The sequence below is a fragment of the Leptodactylus fuscus genome, chromosome 2 (genome assembly GCF_031893055.1).
Source record: "Leptodactylus fuscus isolate aLepFus1 chromosome 2, aLepFus1.hap2, whole genome shotgun sequence".
In the NCBI taxonomy this organism is placed as follows: domain Eukaryota; kingdom Metazoa; phylum Chordata; class Amphibia; order Anura; family Leptodactylidae; genus Leptodactylus; species Leptodactylus fuscus.
The window spans coordinates 146,697,010-146,714,025 of NC_134266.1; the positions used below are offsets into that span (position 1 = coordinate 146,697,010).

The 17,016-nt window shown below is 42.6% G+C and overlaps 1 protein-coding gene and 4 non-coding genes across 5 annotated transcripts in view; all 5 read left to right on the forward strand.

Annotated features, from left to right (window-relative positions):
* The window catches only part of TEX14 (testis expressed 14, intercellular bridge forming factor), a 78,368-nt gene that overhangs the window by 5,852 nt on the left and 55,500 nt on the right, over positions 1-17,016 (forward strand). The window lies entirely within an intron of this gene.
* On the forward strand, positions 3,232-3,449 carry LOC142196443 (small nucleolar RNA U3). The gene has a single exon (XR_012715247.1). It is a non-coding gene; the product is annotated as a small nucleolar RNA U3 (small nucleolar RNA).
* On the forward strand, positions 7,100-7,317 carry LOC142196439 (small nucleolar RNA U3). Its single transcript, XR_012715243.1, has one exon. It is a non-coding gene; the product is annotated as a small nucleolar RNA U3 (small nucleolar RNA).
* LOC142196441 (small nucleolar RNA U3) lies at positions 10,227-10,444 on the forward strand. Its single transcript, XR_012715245.1, has one exon. It is a non-coding gene; the product is annotated as a small nucleolar RNA U3 (small nucleolar RNA).
* Positions 16,586-16,803, forward strand: LOC142196440 (small nucleolar RNA U3). The gene has a single exon (XR_012715244.1). It is a non-coding gene; the product is annotated as a small nucleolar RNA U3 (small nucleolar RNA).

Genomic DNA, 17,016 nt, shown 5'->3' on the forward strand with positions numbered 1-17,016 from the left:
TCACTGTTTTGCCTTTGATAAAAATTTTAATAAAAAATGATCATAGCAATTAAAAGAGATCAAAGAGTATATTCGATCAAATACCTCCGCCGCATAGCTCCCGATGCAAAAACACTTCCGGGGCATCAAATTTTTACTGCCCCTCCCACCTTTCCTGGCGCCGGGAGCTATGCGGCAGAGGTATTTGTTTGCATATACTCACTCATCTCTAGCAATTAACAGTCCCCAAAATGGTATAACTAAAAAGTACAACCCACCCCGCAAAAAAAGACTCCCTATACATCCCCATACACGGAAGTATAAAAAAGTTACGAGTGTCAGAATATGGCGAATGTTAGAAAAAAAAATTGGCGCACTTTTGGATTTTTGTTAAGGGGTTATATAGAAATAATTGTACTGTGGTAGTAAGAAAGCCTCCCATTGATTTCAATGGGTTCTGCTAGCTTTTTTTCCACTAGTGGAAGGACCCATTGAAATCAATGGGATGCTTTTTTTTTCAGCGTGGAAAATTCCACACCAAATTCCCCACCATTTTCCTCCGTGTGAATGGACCCTATGAGCAAATAGTGCAGCTCTGTGATAAATTTTATAGTTTGTTTATGGATTATTATAGAATCTTTGATAAAAAAAAATAAAAATTCTGGCATGTTTCCGTGCATGCTGTATTCCCTAAAAGTATTGCGTCTAGGAAATAATATGGTACCTTAAGCCAAGGCCACACGTTGTGGAAACGCAGCATTTTTGCTGTAGAAAAAAATTCTACATTTCATAGTACCAGCAAAGTCAATGAGTTTTATCCACATTTTTTGTGAAAACGAGAGCTATGTTTTCAAGAATGCAGCATGTTAATTTTAGCTTTGGAATCACAAGCGTTTTCTCTATATATTTAATAGGGGAAGATAAAAACACATATATGCTATATGTTTTTGCTGCTACCCCCCCCCCTCCTCATTACTTTCTAGCTGTATTTCGCTACATAGGGCCTTAGCCCACATAGAATGTCTAGGGGTGAGTAATACACAGTATTGATAACATTGCTATGCTGATCACTGCTGAGGCCTATGAGTTGCCAGAGTGGTCACCTGGCACAAACTGGATGCTGCTAATGTCAGCCAGGGGCTGTATGTACAACGCGGGTACTTTCTACAGACTTTCTGGGGTGCAGCTATCCATTTGACTGAGACCCCTCAATGTCAGCAGCAGGACAAAAAATGTAATATATGTAGCTCACATGACCCACATATAATACAGAACAATAAAGCAATATAGATAAAACATGTAGATTAAAAAGTTGGAGGGGGAGTCATGGGGGCCTTGTCCTCACAATATGGATTTATCCTGGACCCTTTTAGGTATCATATTGTGAGAATGGCTCCATAATGTTACACACAGACCTATGACCGAGATAGTCATTGCTGTCTGTAGGAGGTTAAACTATACTGTACTCTCAGGGAACATTTCTATAGTTTTTAACTGCGGAAATGTGCTTCTGTTACCCACTGTATGAGGGGTAACAGAACGCCGGTGATGGAGTGCAGAGAACCACATGGTGGGGCGCAAATCACCGGATCAAAGTCACTAGGTCCATGAGCTTGAAGGCTCAAAGTACTGAAGTACCCCAGGGCATGGTGACTCCTGGGGTGCTTAAAGAGGACCTTTCATCAGATTGGGCACAGGCAGTTCTATATACTGCTGGAAAGCCGACAGTGCGCTGAATTCAGCGCACTATCGGCTTTCCCGATCTGTGCCCTGGGTAAAGCGATATTGTACACTCTATCAGGAACGTCCTTCTTCACAGCAGCGCCTATCGCGCTTCACAGTGTGTGCTGGGAGGAACGCCCCCTCCCCTCCTGATAATACTCGTCTATGGACGAGCACTGTGAGCAGAGAGAGGGGCGTTCCTCCCCGCTCACACTGTGCAGCGCGATAGGCGCTGCTGTGAAGACGGACGTTCCTGACAGAGTGTACAATAGTGCTTTACCCAGGGCACAGATCGGGAAAGCCGATAGTGCGCTGAATTCAGCGCACTGTCGGCTTTCCAGCAGTATATAGAACTGCCTGTGCCCAATCTGATGAAAGGTCCTCTTTAAATTCACTGGCACACTGCACTGCACAGCTTGTGAGCACTCACCCATTATGCTTGGTTCCTGTCTTGCATAGGGAATTTTGATAGATCCACTGGTAAGACCGGGCTGTATCACAGCACTCTTCTCACTTATTTATTTTTTTGTCACTGGATTGAGAGATGTGGATGCCATTTTGGGTTTCCCCCAAAGTCTAGGGGAGGTAGTTGTGTTGCCTTTAGGTTCCTTTCTTCCCTGCTTCCCAGCCCACCTCTGCTTTTTCGGAGTTGGGTAAGTTTTTGATTCCTGATAGTGATGGGGTGAGAGCCCATGCTTTGAGGGGGAGACCATTGGTTCCCTGACCCTTCTGGTGCCTTTTGACTCAGAGGATTTGGGTTTATTTGGGGGGCTTTTCTCTTTTCAGAGAGGTCTTATGACAGATGCCTCCTTGTGCCCCTTTTTTTTTTTTTTTTTTTTTTTTTTAGTGTTGCACGTCCCCAACTATTTTGGCACGAGTAAAAGATGGCACAATCTCAGGGCCTTCAAACAAAAAAAAAGTTTTAAAGTATATACTCAGGGTTCTCTATGTATCATACTGTGGGAATGTCTCCGTAATGTAACACATAGGCTCCTATGACCGGGGAAGTCAGTGCAGCAGATAGAGAGTTAAGACTATCTACGTTTAGACCACCCTTCTCAATACACTAGTGTGTATACCTAGTATATAGCAGTAGCTGCAGGGAAGCATTCATGAGCGCTGATGTTACCTCCCGTCTCCTCCTGGTTCGCTTTCCATTTGCCATGCTTGTGTTTGCTATGCAGATGTGTCTGGTAACAGACAAGGCGGGTGGGGGAGGGGGTTGCATATTCCACCTCCAGGGCTCAGATCACACTGAGCATGTATAAGGAGGTGGAGCTACAGAGCTAAGCCTATTTTCCACTAGATGCATATGCTAATTAAGAAGAGAACAGTTGAATTCTGGGTAACAACTTTTTCCAATTCTTGCACAAGTATTACAGCTTGTATTTGCAGTGCTTGCACAGCTGTAAGCAGTCACAATGTATCCATACTCACAGGGTTCTCTGTGTATCATACTGTGGGAATGTCTCCCTAATGTTACACACAGGCTCCTATGACCGGGGTAGTCAGTGCAGCATGTAGAGGGTTAAGACTATACTTTCAGGGATCATTTCTATAGTTCTTAACTGCGGAAATGTGCTCGAAAGTGACCAAACTCTCCAACCACGAGGAGGAGCTGTAGTGATCTCTCCTGAGCGGGAAGTGAGTTCTCAGTTCTGCTTCATTGCAGGTGCTGGTTGCTATTGATGATCGTTCTCCTTCTCTATTACAGAGAAGGTGGAGGGAGAGATCACAAGCTGAGTGGTTGTGTCTATTACTCTGGTGAAAAAACAGGTAGAAATGTTTACATGCTGATCTGCATAAATCTATATTATGTTTGGTTTGCAAAATTGAGATTGAGACTTTTGTCTATTCTTCTTTATAAAATAGCTTAACCTCAGCCAGATTGGATGGAGAGTGTCTGTGATCAGCAGATTTCATGTCTTGCCACAGATGCTCAATGGGGTTTAGTTCTGGACTGTCACTGAGCCATTCTAATACATGAATATTCTTTGATCTAAACAATTCCACTGTGTCTCTGGCTGTATGTTTAGGATCATTGTCTTTTTGGAAGGTGAATCTCCTTCTTAGTCTCAGGTCTTTTGCAGCCTCCAACAGGTTTTCTTCCAGGATTGCCCTGTATTTAGCTCCATCCATCTTCCCATCAAATCTGGCCAGCTTCACTGTCTCTGCTGAAGAAAAGCCTCTCCATGGTATGATGCTGCCACCATCATGTTTCACAGTGAGGACAATGTGTTCAGGGTGATCAGCAGTGTTAGTTTTCTGCCACACATAGCGCCAGTGGCGTAACTAGGAATGGCGGGGCCCCCGTGGCGAACTTTTGACATGGGGCCCCCCTGACCAACACCTATGACCTCGACAGAACGACCGTCCCCCTCGCATTCCTGCGCGCTCTATTATGCCCCATAGTGTCCCCTGCACACAGTATTATGCCCCATAGTGGCCCCTGCACATACTATTATGCCCCATTGTGGCCCCTGCACACAGTATTATGCCCCATAGTGGCCCCAGTACACAGTATTATGCCCCATAATGAACACCCATGAGCAATTATTATACTCTGAGGTCTTTTCAGACCCCAGAGTATAATAATTGTAGACCGAGGGGGGGGAATACAAACATAAAAACACTGTCATTTATCTATCTCCGGCTCCGCTGCAGTCCTCGGTGGTGTCGGCCATCTTCAATTACGTCAGGATGTCACATGACCTGGGACAAAGGTCCTGGTCAAGTGACGTCAGGGACGTCACACAACTAGGCCCGATGCCTGTCTGGAGCGCGGAGAGGTAAGTAACATGGTTTTTTATGTTCTCTTACTTCTCCTGGGCCTTCGATCATTATACTCGGGGGTCTGAAAAGACCCTCGAGTATAATAATAGTGTTTGTGGGGCCAGTGGCGTCACTTAAGGATCCCAGTCCCTGCCAGGATCGGTAAATAATAGGGCCCACTCCAGCCGGTAACGGCCTATTAAAAAGAAAAAAAACGTAACGGTAGCGACTGTCGCCGAGCTCCTAATGTACCGGGCCTTATGGCAGCTGCTACCCCTGCTACGCCGGTAGTTACGCCACTGTATAGCACTTTGCACTTGGGCAAGAAAGTTCAACTTTGGTTTCCTCTGACCAGAGCACCTTCTTGCACATGTTGGCTGTGTCCCCTATATGGATTGTGGAAACCTACAAACGACACTTCTTATGCCTTTCTTTCAACAATGGTTTTCTTCTTACTTCTTTTCCATAAAGATGGCCAGATTTGTGTGTGCACAATTTATCGTTGTTCTATGGACAGAGTCTCCCATCTGAGCTAGGGATTTCTGTAGCTCTTCCAAAGTGACCATGGACCTTTTGGCTGCTTCTCTGACCTGTGCTCTCCTTGCTTGATCTGTAAGTTTAGGTGAACGGCCATGTATTGGTAAGTTTGCAGTCGTAGAATACTTTTTCCATTTATGGATGATGGATTGAAAAAAGCTTGGGATATGTTTTTATAACCTGACCCTGCTTTAAACTTCTCCACAACTTTATCTCTGATCTGTCTGGTGAGTTCCTTGGTCTTTATGATGCAGTTTCTTCTATAACAAACCACTGAGCCTGTTGGGGGAACACCCCAGGGAGTACATGCTGTAGGTTCCAAATTAAAACAAAATGGCTGCCGAGCTCAGGGAACACAAAGACAGCTGTATATCAAAATGTTCTGACGTTTATTACATGTTACTTAGCTTTTATAGAGGAATAATGTGCTAAGCTTTGTATGCTAATTTAGGCATAACAAACTACATCACATAGCAATGTAAATTATAATTGGTCCGAGTATAGAATGGGCATTTACAAATGATAAGTACGTGCATGCATAATCCATGAGTTAACACAGGATTGTCCATGTCCACCATTTTAGTCTTATGAAACTATTTGCACAGACCTCTAAGATGGATGGTATGTCCTTGGTCTATTAGAACTGGTTTAGGCTGACTTCATATCTTGAGAACATTCTGTCTTTTTATGGGACATGATATACTTATGTACATTCCAACCTTTTCTTCTAAATAAGACAAGAGAACAGAACTGCAAATCTCAAGGTTTAAGCAAACTTCATGAGAGACAACTTGTTATATAATGGAGGATTATGTAGATAATCAGTTTTCCCTTAGTCCTAACAGCAGTACAACATACGGGGTATTTTCTGCCCCTGTGTGCTAATAGGACAGGCGGAATTTTTAATTCCCCCTTGTGTGTTTTTTTAACAAGTAATACACAAAATGTAGGGAGGGAAAGCTTGTGCTGCTGTTAGGACTAATGGAAAACAGATTATCTACATAATCCTCCATTCCCTTACGTCCCCAACAGCAGCACAACATACTGGGATTTGACAAGTAATACCCCTAGGGAGGGTCCACTCATCTCACAGCCTCAAGAACTGCCTGCCCAAAGGCGGTGGCTTCACAGTGAATGGTTACAACAAAGGATGTTGTAAGGGCTCGTTCACATCTGCGCCCAGTCTCCGTTCTGCAGGTTTCCGTTTCCTGCACAAAACAGGCAGTCCGATTTTAAAAAACTGGTTTCGCGGCGGAGAGCATAAAACGCTCACCGCCGCTCATGGCCGGATTCGGTCTGACAGGTTTGCATGCAGAAGACGGAAACCACAGAACGGAGACCCGAACGCTAGTTGTGAACCTAGCGTCAGAGATAAGTGAGTTTGCTGCAGCTGTTCATTGAGAAGGGTTGTCCGAATATAAATAATGACAACCCACAATGGCAGTCTCTGTGCACTGCTTCAGTTGCATGAGATTTAGTGAGATCTCCACTAGGCGGCTGCTGTACATTGCAGTGTACTGGCCACTGATGAGCCCATTAGGTCTTTCATATGCTTTCGCATAGACTGCTACATCGGGATCAAGATCTGACAATATCCCACCCAAAATTCAGTGTCACTTACAACCCTGATAAAATGCTGCTTATATAACAGTGGCAGCTGCAGGGAAGCATTCACGAGCGCCGATGTTACCTCCCGTCTCCTCCTGTTTCGCTTTCCATTTGCCATGCTTGTGTTTGTTTAGTAGCAGACAAGGTGGGTGGAGGAGGGGTAGCATATTCCACCTCCAGGGCTCACATCACACTGACCATGTGTAAGGAGGCGGAGCTACAGAGTTCAGCCTGTTCTCCACTAGTTGCATTACGTTGCATATGCTAATTAAGATAAGAGAACAGTTGAATTCTGGGTAACAACTTTTTCCAATTCTTGCACAAGTATTACAGCTTGTATTTGCAGTGCTTGCACAGCTGTAAGCAGTCACAATGTATCCATACTCACAGGGTTCTCTGTGTATCATACTGTGGGAATGTCTCCCTAATGTTACACGCAGGCTCCTATGACCGGGGCAGTCAGTGCAGCATGTGGAGGGTTAAGACTATACTTTCAGGGATCATTTCTATAGTTCTTAACTGCGGAAATGTGCTCGAAAGTGACCAAACTCTCCAACCACGAGGAGGAGCTGTAGTGATCTCTCCTGAGCGGGAAGTGAGCTCTCAGTTCTGCTTCATTGCAGGTGCTGGTTGCTATTGATGATCGTTCTCCTTCTCTATTACAGAGAGGGTGGAGGGAGAGATCACAAGCTGAGTGGTTGGTTCTGGTGAAAAAGTAGATAATTATTTGTATAGTGATAGGGTATGGGGGCACTCGTCCACATTAGGGAGAGTGTTCGCCTACATAAGCAGTACGGAGACTTACAAGTCATTCCTGCTCTGCTACGGATTATGGGTAAAAAAAATATGCAAATCTACTCTCCTGGATGGAATTAGGAGAACAGAGTGCACTCTGTACACCACCCTATAGAGGGCGGCATCCTTAACATCATGAACGACTCAGTTATAAAGTCTTTTAATCATAATGTGGATTTAATTGCTAAATCAGTATTTCTGTCCCAAAAGGAACAGATTCCCAACTATGGACAGCGCTGTTTCGGCCTATTGGGCCTCCTCAGCATAGTGTAGGGATACTGATTTACTGATTGTATAGTGATACACATAGATTTCTCCCGCTATAGTGACATAGCTGTCACTAAGATGGTTAAAATTGTTAAGCCAGGGGGACTATTGTGTCCGCTCGGCAAGTTTGAAACAACGCCTCCTTCCCTGCCTCTCACATCTCCCTCCTGCAATGAAGTGACACAGGAGGAAAGGAGGGGCAGGCCAGAAAGTTTTTCGGCACAGCGCTGCTCTCCTTTTGCTTCGTACAGACAGGACAGGAACGGGACACAGATGCACGTCTATAAGACGCACCCCCATTTTCCTCCCATATTTGGAGGAAAAAAGTGTGTCTTATAGTCCGAAAAATATGGTAATTCAATTAATTTCATTCTGTTGCCCTTTAGTGACAGATTACAACCATGTCCGTTTTTTCAAGCAGACAAAAAAATCCTACATGCAGGACTTTTCTGTCCGTTTGAAAAAATGGACAGCAAGTGTCCGTTTTTTTAACATTAAGGTCTATGGACAACGGACAGTAACTGATAGACATCAGTTACTGTCCGTTTGTGTTCGTTATGATAGGTGTCCGTTTTGGTTTTTTTTCCTGTACAGTAATCGCCATAGAGGGAAAAAAAAGTAATAAAAAAAATGCCAAACTGCCGTTTTCTCACTGTTTTGCCTCTGATAAAAATTTGAATAAAAAGTGACCAAAGCAATAGCAATTCCCCAAAATGGTATAACTGAAAAGTACACCCGGCCCCGCAAAAAAAAAAAAAAGACAGACTATGCATAAACGGAAGTATAAAAATTTTACAGGTGTCAGAATATGAGGTCTCTTAGAAAAATAAATTGGCACAGTTTTGGATTTTTGCTAAGGGGTTAAAATGTAAATAAAATTTGGTATCCCTAGAATCGTACCGAAACATAGAATACAGGTGACATGTCATTTTGGCTGCACAGTGAATGCCGTAAAAACGAAGCTTGTAGGAAAGTCGCAGAAATGCACTTTTTCTTGAAATCCACCCCATTCTGATATTTTTTCCAGCTTTCCAGTACATTGTACAGAATAATTAATGGTAGCCGGGGGCTACACGGTGGCTCAGTGGTTAGCACTGCAGCCCTGCAGCACTGGGTCCTGGCGCCCAAATCCCGCCAACGGCAAAAAACCATCTGCAAGGAGTTTGTATGTTCTCCCCATGTTTGCATGTTTCCATCCCATATTCCAAAAAGACATACTGATAGGGGAAAAATATGTACATTGTGATCTCTATGTGAAGCTTACAATCTACATTTAAAATATAATAATAATAATTAATGGTAGCCTCATGAAGCAAAATTTGTCCTGCAAACATTAAAACCTCATATGGCTCTGAGAGCAGAGAAATAAAAAAGTTATGGGGTTTGGAAGAGGGGAAGTCAAAAGCAGAAAACAAAAAACGCCCATGGCGGGAAGGGGTTAAAGATCTTTTCTCCTACCGGTATATAGAAGTCCGCATCTGAAAATAGCCTCATAGACGAAAAATATGCCCTGAAAGAGGAAAAACACCACAAAAAGCCCACTGTTACTAATAGACAGTGAAAACTAAGACCAGGCTGTGTGAAAGTGAGGCGGATTAATCTGTCTGGGGACAACTGGACGTACTGGCGGCAGATTAGCCATGTGGTTCTCAACAGTGGCCAATACACTGCAATGTACAGCAGCCGAATAGTGGAGATCTCACTAAGTCTCATCCACGTGCTATAACTACAGAGACTGGCATTATGGGTTGTCACTATCTACATTTAGACAACCCTTCTCAATACACTAGTGTGTATACCTAGTATATAGCAGCAGCTGCAGGGAAGCGTTCACGAGCGACATCCTGTTTTACTTTCCATTTTCCATGCTTGTGTTTGCTATGCAGATCTGTCTAAAGAAAAAGTTGTTTTTGTAACGTGTTAGCCAGTGGGTAGGAAATATAAAAAAATTTTTAAAAAAACTTCAAAAGTCTTCAGTAGATGATATCTTTTTTAATGGCTAATAGAGATGAGCAAACACTGTTCGGATCAGCCGTTCCGAACAGCATGCTCCCATGGAAATGAATGGAAGTACCTGGCATGGCGACCGGCCGCCGGCAAAGTGTACGTGCCAGGTGCTTCCATTCATTTCTATGAGAGCGTGCTGTTCGGAACGGCTGATTCGAACAGTGTTCGGTCATCTCTAATGGCTAACTCAGATGTGTCTAGTAATAGACAAGGCAGATGGGGGAGGGGGTAGCATATTCCACCTCCAGGGCTCAGATCACACTGACCATGTGTAAGGAGGCGGAGCTACAGAGCTAAGCATGTTTGATGCTTGACGTTGCATATGCTAATAAAGATAACAACAGTTGAATTCTGGGTAACAGCTTTTCCAATTCTTGCACAAGTATTACAGCTTGTATTTGCAGTGCTTGCACAGCTGTAAGCAGTCACAATGTATCCATACTCACAGGGTTCTCTATATATCATACTGTGGGAATGTCTCCCTAATGTTACACACAGGCTCCTATGACCGGGGCAGTCAGTGTAGCATGTAGAGGGTTAAGACTATACTTTCAGGGATCATTTCTATAGTTCTTAACTGCGGAAATGTGCTTGAAAGTGACCAAACTCTCCAACCACGAGGAGGAGCTGTAGTGATCTCTCCTGAGCGGGAAGTGAGCTCTCAGTTCTGCTTCATTGCAGGTGCTGGTTGCTATTGATGATCGTTCTCCTTCTCTATTACAGAGAGGGTGGAGGGAGAGATCACAAGCTGAGTGGTTGGCTCTAAATCATCTGGTAAACCACAGATATAACTACTTGTATGGTGGTTTTTTGACCTGTTCTATATCACATGCTCCACAAAGTCCCTTGCATGGCATAATGTTCCATAGTAGCTCCTATACAGTATTATATGCTTCTCGGTGGCCCTTGCACGATATAATATGGATTGTACATGCACAGCCCATATTATATGGTGCTGTATGCTGGCTATTTGTCATTGACCCAGCTTCATTACATTTACCTTTGCCTCCTTTCAGCTCCGGGCCTGGGACATCATCGTTGGCCGGCACCTCCTCTTTGTGACGCATGGGCAATCCAGTGGGCGGCCTACACACACACTGAAGAGGCAGCCTTCCAGTGATGATGTCCCGGGATCCAGATATCCACAGGAGAAACGTTAACAAGAGATTCTATCATTGTTGACAGTGGTTTTGAGATAAAGACATTCCTGGATAGCCTTTAAAAAGGCTATTCTACTACTACCTTTTTTTTTCGATTCTCCCCGCCGCTCTGTTCTAATCCTGGTTAATTACTTCATGTAAATGAGCCCACTGAGCAACCTGGGTGTTCACCAGGGCCTCCGAGCACCCGCCCACGTCATACCTTTATTTACGCCCCTCCAGTGCTTGTGCTCCTTCTGACCCTCCTCCTCTCTGGATGTTCTTCCTGCCACATCATGCTACTGCATTTGAATTCTTGGGCATGCGCAGCTCCATTCAGAGCGGTACTGAGCATGTCCGAACGCCATTTTGTTGTAGCTCGCTGTAGGACCTTTTTAAAGGCTATCCAGGCATGTCTTTATCTCAAAACCAGTGACACCATTGATAGAATCCCTTTAAATATAATGTGGTTGGAGGGTGGGCTTCTCTCCAGTGACATTACAGGGTGCAGATATCCATTAGACCGAGACCCCACAACATCAGCCGTAAGACAAGAAATGTAATATATGTAGGTAGTAGAGAGCAGTTACATCACAAGTCAGCCGAGAAAAAATAGTCTTAAACTCAAATGTTCTAATATCCTCCATACGGTCCATAATAAATGCTGAAGTCTGTACAACTGACATCCTGAAGTCTGGACGTTCCGTGGGGGAAGTCTGGGACCTCACACGGCATAAACGCCGCGGAAAAGACGGCTGTGTTTTATAGTTGCAGCAAAATAGTTAAGTGGATGGTTTGAAAGTAATATAGAAATCTGGGCAAGGCGGACATTATAAGAACATTAATTAGGATTTTCTATAGAATTTATTAACATTAGCACATGAAAATTTAAAAAATAGTTTTTTTTTTCCAATATAATGTCAATTTTCTCAAGATGATAAAGGTGCACTAGCGCTCCTCAATTTCTGGTAAATATGGCATTACTCCATTGGTCATAAGTGGCTGTATGGGCACCAACGGAACTGATTGGAAAGAGAGCTATTTAGCTTTTGGCCGGGAGGAGTTGGTTGCATTAGTTTTTGAAGTGTTATTTCACATTTGCAGAGCCACTGAGGTATCCGAACAGTGTAAACCTCCCAAAAGTGACTCTATTTTGGAAATTACACCCCTCTAGGAATGTATCCAGATATGTACCGTATATTAAATATTCTGATATCAAAGGTGTTTTATAAAATATTTGGATGTGGAAAATGTTTTTTTTCTCCAATGAAACCTTTTTTTTTCTCTAGGTTTTTTATTTTTAGAAGGGAATAAAAGATAAAATATAACTCACAATTTTTTTAAGCGATTTCTCCTAAACACAGTCATTCCCCCACATACACCACAGAGCGTTTCCATAAATATATTTCTACAATAGACAACAGATATCAAGGCTGCTGGAATCCCAACATGATGGAAGATTACTGCTGGTTTTTGCAACGGGAAAATTTGACCGTTCACAAACACAAAAGCAAATGCCTGAAGCACTTTTAACAGTCCTGGGCCTTGCTCAGCTAAGACTTTTAACCCCTTCCCAACATCCGCCGTAATAGTACGGCACTGCCGGGAAGGACTTCCCGCAAACCTGTGTGTGCACCATGTCCTGCGGGTGTCAGCCGTATGTTACGGCTGACAATGCCCCGTAACACCCGCGGTCGGAACCGGGTCCAAACGCGGGTGTTAACCCCTGAGATGCCGGCGGTCAACATGACCACCGGCATCTCCGGAGTTTCTGTCTGTTATGGTGCCGATCGGCACCCCCCCCGCGCGCCGGTTTCGGGGGGTGCCGGTGTTCATAGGGGGCAGCCCCATCACTTACCTCCTTCATGCACCTGGTTGATCCTGCCCAAAAAGGAAGCTGTCAGCCTGTAACACATGTATTGCAGCGTATGTCTAGTGAAGCGGTGATCAGCCAATCACTGCTTCAATCCCCCATGGGGACAGAAAAAAAAAGTTAGAAAAAAGTAAAAATAAAGTTTAAAATAAATTGGAAATAAATAAAGCCCCAAAAATCCCTTTTCCCCATATAAAATGTTTTATTATGTAAAATAAAGAAAAAGAGAAAAAAACATATTTGGTATGACCGCGTCCGTAATAACCTGAACAATAAAATTAAAACATTATTTAACCTGAACGACGTAAAAAAAACGTAGAAAACCACACAAAATAATGATTATTCACCACCTTTCCCTTACAAAATGTTGAATAAAAAGTAATCAAATGGTCAGATGAAAACCAAAATGGTGCCAATAAAAAGAAGAGGTCTTCCCGCAAAAAATAAGCCCTCAACCAGCTCTGTCTAGCGAAAAATAAAAATGTTATGCCTTTCAGAAGATGGCGATGCAAAAATAATTGATTTTTTTCCCTAAATTGAATTTTATTCTGCACAAATAGCAACGCATTAAAAAATCATATAAATGAGGTATCACCGTAACTGTACCGACCTGCAGAATAAAGGTAACACGTTACTTATGCTGTACGCTGCACGGGAAAAAAATAAAAAATGCTAAAAAGCAATGCCAGAATTGATGTTTCCTTTTACATCCCACCCAGAAAGAATTAATACAATGTAGTCAATAAGTTACAGGCCCCAAAATGTTGGCATTGAAAAGTACATCTAATACCGCAAACACCAAGCCCTCATATGGCCACATTGCCAGAAAATAAAAATCTAGCTTGTACAATGTGAAGACAAAAACCCCAAAAGTCGCCAAATCATTAGGACATAAGTGGCTGCGAATAGAAGGAAATGTATAAGCTGTGCGAGCGTTTTCAGGGGACACCCCATATTTAGAGCTTATGAGAGATAATACACCAGCGCTGATCCCCCAGAATGCCCCTCTTCCCCATCCGTGTCATAGGAGCTAGTGGGAAAATAGAATGGGATTTGGTGTACCCAATTTACTCCGCACAGCTTACATATTCACTTCGGGGTTACTAATTCTCACTACATTACTTGATAAATTCTTTGAGGGGTGCGGTTTTCAAAATAGGGTCACTTTTTAGAGGTTTCCACTGTTTTGACACCTCAAGGGCTTTGTAAATGCGACATGGCTCCTGAAACTGATCACAGCCAGATCTGCCCTCTAAAAGCTCCTTAGCGCACCTTCCCTTCTGCGTCTCACTGTGCGTCCATATATTAGTTTACACCCACAAGTGGGGTACTATGGTAGTCGGGAGAACTTGCCTAACAAATTGTGGGATGCGTTTTCTCCTTTAACCCCTTGTGAATGTGCAAATTCTAGGGCTAAACGAAAATATTAGTAAAATCACATTTGAAAATTTCACCTCCATTTTGTATTAATTCCTGTTAAGCACTTATAGGGTTAAATTACTAGGTATATGTTGTTTTGGCTTATTTAAGGGGTGCAGTTTTGAAAATGGGGTGATTTATGGGGGGTTTAATACAAGGGTCTTTCAAAACCTCTTCATAACTGGATTAGTCCCTTAAAAAATGGGTTTTAGAAATTTCTTTTAAAATTTTGAATATTGTTGTTTCACTTGTAAATCTTATAATGTCCGTAAAAAATAAAAGGATGACTAAAGTTTGATGCCGACATAAAGCAGAGATCTGGGACATGAGAATTATGATATAATTTTGGCGGTCTGAGTATCTGTATGCAATGCACATCATTTCAAACTTTATAAAATGCATATTTTTCAAATTTTCCACCAAATTTCCTATTTTTTCATAATTAAACACAAAACATATCAACCAAAATTTACCACTAACATGAAGTACAATGTGTTATGAAAAAACAGTCTCAAAATCACTTTGGTAAGTTATAGCATTCCAAAGTTATTGCCACATAAAGTGACACGTCTGTTTTGAAAAATCGAGCTTCGTCAGGAAGTCAAAAAGTGCCATCGGCGGGAAGGGGTTAAACTGAAAAATGAGACTTTTTGAAATTTTATTCCATTACATTTTCATACACTGATTACTAGGAAATCTTTGATGTAGATCAGGAAATTGTTGGAGTAAAACTCGTTCTGTTCAAAATTATTCACTGCTTTCCAAGTGTTTAATTCATTTAGGCATACTTATGCATAGCAACATTTCCTGACTTGCTACAACTATTCTGACTTCGGATTTGCAATCTGCGCACTTGATTTAGTATAGGACAGATGGTTTTTGCCCAGTAGTAGACGAAAAGTTTTTTTTTTTTTTTTTTTTTTGTGTGGTGATATTGATGAGAACTGCTGTTTGGTCAGAAGAGAAGCAACACCACTAGGTTTTTGGTAGGCAAATTTTGCTGGAATAATTTTCAGGTGCAATTACACATTTGCTGAGCCACTAAGGGTGCATTAACACTACGTAACGCCAGCGTGTATCACAGCCGTACACGCTGGCGTTACAGCAGGGCTGCCGGACACTTCCCATTCATTTCTATGGGAGCCGGCATGCGAGCGCTCCCCATAGAAATGAATGGAAAAAAGCAGTCCATTCATTTCTATGGGGAGCGCTCGCATGCCGGCTCCCATAGAAATGAATGGGAAGTGTGCGGCAGCCCTGCTGTAACGCCAGCGTGTACGGCTGTGGTACACGCTGGCATTCCGTAGTGTGAATGCACCCTAAGGTTGAAAAGTACCAAGAAGTGACCCCATTTTATAAGATACATCCCTCAAACTTTATCAAGGGGAATATTGATCATTTTGATCTCACAGATGGCTTCCAAAAGCTGTACACAATATACTGGACACTGAAATTGTGCATTTCAGGAAACAAAATTACCACAACACCTTGTGGGACAAAATTCTTGGTTTCTCGAGGGAATCCATTTTCCTAGGACATCAGAGACTCTTCATTGTTTTAAAGGGGCTCTATCACAGGGAAAAGTCATTTTTATCTAACACATGCTTGCATAGGCTTTAGAAATGCTATTCCACACTTACCTTTTGTATGTAGATTGCCTCAGTGGTCTCTGAATAAGTCCGTTTTTATTAATATGCTAATGAGCTTCCAGCCAGCTCAGGAAGCTGAGTCATCATCATCAGCCTCCTCTCTCCCATAGAAAACAATAGGAGTGGTGTGCACGATCTATCGTGCACCAGTCTAATTAACGTATGAATAAAAACGGACTTATTCAGAAACCACTGAGGCAATCTACATACAAAAGGTAGGTGTGGAATATACTTTCTAAAGGCTATGCAAGGATGTGACTAGTTAAAAATGACTTTTCCTAGTGATAGAGCCTCTTTAAAGGCAGTCTGTCAGGCCCAAAATGCCTCTGAAACCAATAATAGTACTGTGAAGTGGCCTTTAATAGGTGCGGAAACATACCCCTGTGTTCACAAACTGATGAACTCATGCATGAGATAATCATGCCTTTATGCACTTTCTGAGTAGTATTTGTTAAAGGGATTCTATCATCGGGAAAACTCATTTTTTAACTAAGCATATATTTGCATATCCTTTAGAAAGGCTATTCTACACATATCTTTTGTTTGTAAATCCTCTCAGATGTTTTTTAATTAGCCGGCTTTTATTGATATGCTAATTATGTTAATTAAGATAGGAGAACAGTTGAATTCTGGGTAACAAATTTTCTCAAATCTTGTCTAAGTATTACAGTTTGTACTTGCAGTTCTTGCACAGCTGTAAGCAGTCACAATGTATCCATACTCACAGGGTTCTCTGTGTATCATACTGTGGGAATGTCTCCCTAATGTTACACACAGGCTCCTATGACCGGGGCAGTCAGTGCAGCATGTGGAGGGTTAAGACTATACTTTCAGGGATCATTTCTATAGTTCTTAACTGCGGAAATGTGCTCGAAAGTGACCAAACTCTCCAACCACGAGGAGGAGCTGTAGTGATCTCTCCTGAGCGGGAAGTGAGCTCTCAGTTCTGCTTCATTGCAGGTGCTGGTTGCTATTGATGATCGTTCTCCTTCTCTATTACAGAGAGGGTGGAGGGAGAGATCACAAACTGAGTGGTTGGTTCTATTACTCTGGTGCAAAATCAGATAGAAATACTTGTATAGTGATATTCATAGATCTCTCCCACTGTGTGTAAGTATAATACAGCTAACAAAAAATGATGATTTATTGGGAGCTTCTGGGACTGCTACGAGGTTCCTTCATCAGGCTGGTATAACACAATATCTGAAGGCAAGCACATTTATACAGGAATATAGTGTATGATGAGTTT